This window comes from Apium graveolens, chromosome 6 (assembly GCF_009905375.1).
Source record: "Apium graveolens cultivar Ventura chromosome 6, ASM990537v1, whole genome shotgun sequence".
In the NCBI taxonomy this organism is placed as follows: Eukaryota; Viridiplantae; Streptophyta; class Magnoliopsida; order Apiales; family Apiaceae; genus Apium; species Apium graveolens.
Genome location: NC_133652.1, coordinates 145,667,744 through 145,671,942, shown reverse-complemented (window position 1 = coordinate 145,671,942; position 4,199 = coordinate 145,667,744).

The window sequence follows — 4,199 nt, the reverse complement described above, 5'->3', positions numbered from 1 at the left end:
ATTATACGACTTAATTAATTAATAGAGAATTAATATTATTCTTGAACAGCAACCACTCTTCTGACAATCTTCTGAAAATCATGAATCCATTTCACCACTTCAATGTTGCCACTCGATGTACTGTCTGGTTCATGAATGACTAACTTCTGTGATGTTTCTTCATGTCTTGATTTTCTTCAGATTAAATCCCTGTAATTAATTGATACCCTGACGAGATCTCTGTCACTTGATTAAATCCACAATCTTGATTTATATCACTGAGGCTTGATCAATTTCTTGAGCTTCTTCCAGTGAATTAAGTCATCAAGTCTGTAGATGAACAATGTTACTTAATCCTTTGACATATGTTACTTTGAGAGACCTCTCTGACGATAGAACCACTAATTACTTGTTACATCCTTATTTGAGTTGAGTTAAATCCTTGAATAAACAAATAGGCTATGACATATGCCTTTCAATCTCCCCCTATTTGTTTGTTAGACAATAACAACAAATACCTAGAGGATAACTCAACTAACAAATAAGAAAAAGATATAAACAGTAATGCAAAGTAAATAGCAGAAAAGTTCTGGATTATATTTAACATTTTCCAAGATTCCAAAAGAAATTTACAAGTGAATACAAGATAGATGTTCCTCTAGACTGAACATATGACTACATTTATCTATCTTGATTTATAAAGCTCTAAGCATATTACATTAAGTTTTGAGCTAATTGAATTCAGTTGTCTTCCCTTCCGAATTCACCTTCTTCCAAATCTTGAAGCAACTCCTTGTCAAAGACACGATCCTTTTCTGAAGTGAAGCTAGCTGGTCTAACTGGTTGAACTCCAACTGGTTGAACTCCAACTGACTTTATCTTATTCTTGAACTGATTGTACCTTTTAATATTCTTTTCACAATAAGCTTGAATCAGATCAGCAGCTTGAGTTTTCAAAATGGATGAGTATCCGGCAGTTCTTAAGTGATGTTTCATCCAGACAAGATGCTTAGCAGAGTAGTCTTTAAGAGATTGTGCATCGAGATGGCAGATTTGAAGACAGTCAGACTTAAAGAATTTTACCTGATGAGGATTGTTGACCACTTGAGGACTAGCCCTGCTGGCGTTCCAGGAGGAGTAAGTTATGATACGATACCACACTCCTTCAAGAAACCTTTAAACTCGAGGCTTAAGTATTCTCCTCCACGATCTGATCGTAGAACTTTTATACTTTCCCCTATTTGCTTTTCCACTTCATCCTTGTATTCTTTGAACTTTTCAAAAGAATAACATTTGTTCTTCAAAAGATACACATATCCATATCTACTGAAATCATCAGTAAAAGTAATGAAGTAGTAAAAGCCACCTCTTGCCATCGTACGTATTGGACCACATACATCACTATGTATAAGTCCTAATCGTTCGGTGGCTCTTTCACCTTGTCCGGTAAAAGGAGCTTTAGCCATTTTGCCAATGAGACAAGATTTGCATTCTTCGTATGATTCAAAAACAAACTTATCCAAGTAACCATCTTTATGTAATTTGGAAATGTGTTTCTCATTTATGTGACCTAAACGACAATGCCAAAGGTATGTTTGATTTGAGTCTTTCATCTTAATACGGTTATTATCATTATTTATGTTATAGACAGGAGTATCCATATCAAGAACATATAAACCATTAAACAAATGTGCTATCCCGTAGGTAACATTATTGAATGAAAAGGAACAACTATTGTTCTGAATCAAAAATGAAAAACCTTTCTTGTCCAAACAAGAAACCGAAATAATGTTTCTGCAAATCGCAGGCACGTAAAAACAGTTATCTAGTTCTAAAACAAGCCTAGTGGGCAATGATAAATGATAAGTCCCTACAGCTAAAGCAGCAACCTTTGCTCCATTGCCAACTTGTAGGTCGACTTCTCCCTTCGCCAATGTCCTACTTCCCTGCAGTTCCTGCATATTTATGCAAATGTGAGAACCACATCCAGTATCTAATAACCAAGATGTAGAAGTAGACAAATTGACTTCAATAACATAAATACATGAATCAGAAGCAGTAACAACAGCCTTCTTCTTCTTCAGATCCTCCAAATAAGCATGACAGTTCCTCTTCCAATGACCTGGTTTCTTCTAATAGTGACAATCACCAACCTTTGGAACACCGCCTTTAGGCTTCAAAGCCTTGGTCGGATCAGGTTTCAGATTGGCATTCGATTTAGATCCCATCTTCCTCTTGCTTTTCCATTTACCCTTTCCTTTGGCCTTCCCCTTATTCACCATCAACATGGGAGAAGGGGATGTCTTCTGAACATTGGTCTCAGCAGTTTTCAACATAGCCAACAGTTCGGTGGGGTTCTTATCTATCTCATTCATATTGTAATTCATCACAAATTGAGAATAATTGATGTTTAAAGATTACAAAATTAGGTCAATCTGGTGCTCCACAACAATCGGGGCACCCAACTTGGCAAGGTACTCAATATACCCAATCATCCTTAGAACATGCGGTCCAACCGGATCACGTTCTCCCTGCTTACATGCATGCAACGATTTAAAAGTATCAAACCTCTCCTGACGAGCCTATCCTTCAAATATACGTTTAAGGTGCTAAATAATATCATAAGAATCCATATTCTCATGTTGTTTCTGAAGTTCAGCACTCATGGTCGCTAACATGAGACATTGAACATCCGTGTCATCATCGATATGTTTCTGATAAACATTATGTTGAGCACGGGATGCTCCTTCAGTGAGAAGTGCAGGGCGAGGGATATCTATGACATAGAGCTTGCGCTCTTGTTTGAGGACAATCCTCAAGTTCCTCTGCCAGTCAAGGAAGTTTGTTCCTGTCAGCTTGTCCTTCTCAAGGACTGATCGCACAGAGAAGTTGTTTGAATTGATTTCCATTTGATATCTACAATGTTTAAAATGCATAAGATAAATTAGTTTACAGATGATTATTAAATTATGTTCAAGTGATTATTCATATATATTCAAAATATATATCTCCCACTATTTTATCAAGTTAATAGCCCTAACTATTAATTCGGAAAGAGTATCTTCTATATACTTTCTAGTGAGCCAAGATCCAAATTTTCACAACGTTTTAGTTCAGCTTTGGCTTTACTCCTAAAACATGATTCAATAAGGCAGACAACATTTGACAATTATATCAACTATATAACTCTTGGATAGTTTAGTGGAACAACATTTATTCTTATTTATCCAATAACTCTCACCAAACTCTATGCCTCTAAGTTCATAATCCTATTATGGTAACTTAGTTAAGTTAAAACCCAAAGGTCTAAAAAGTATCATATACTTCAACACGCCATCCCACGATAGATGGGAGTACTTCGCTCTGGCGAACCCACTCCTTATCGATCTAGGGGTTAATGCATTGGACAAATTGGAAGGCATCTAAATAACTTAATATAAACATTAGGGTTTTGTTAGTATTATAACAATCATGATCCCATCATAAAGAGATTCCCAATTTTTCCTTGAATAAAATACTTCAAATCAATACTCGTCAATTGTTTGATTTCCAGGTAGTGGAGGAATCACATCAGTCTCGCTTAGAACCCACAGCCTTACAAGTTCTATGAACCCGTTGTTGACAAAATCGCCCCATGTCGGAAATAAAGAAGATTCGTATTTCATTCCGTGTTTCATAAACACGAGAATCTCATAATCATTTGTAAATTTTAAAATCTTGAGTCGTTACAGATTTTATCTTGTTTAGGCATGGCATGGGTGACGTATCTAATACATACATTCATGCATGATTAATCTAATTAAAGCGTGCATCATTAACTATTCTATACATACATTCATACATCAATATGTAAAGTGCAATAAAGTAAATGTGTTTGGTTATGGCCCCATCCTATGTGATCTTTATCAAGCTCATGATAAAGATCAAGGTCAATCTAATGTGGTGATGGAAATAAATACAACTACTTATTACATAAGTCTTCTTCTTTGTTTAGACTTCTTGTATGCCTCGTCTTCTTCTTTGAATCACCTCCATTGGATAGCCTCCTTGAGTCTTCAATTACATTACATGATTGAAATTAAAACTAATCTAATGAACTTACATGAATAACTCGAGTTACATTCGAGATTTATGATTACAAAGATTGATGACGTGCAAGTCGTATTTAAAACCAAAACCAAAACCATTATACTAAGGTCGAAAGGCCATAACCATCCACC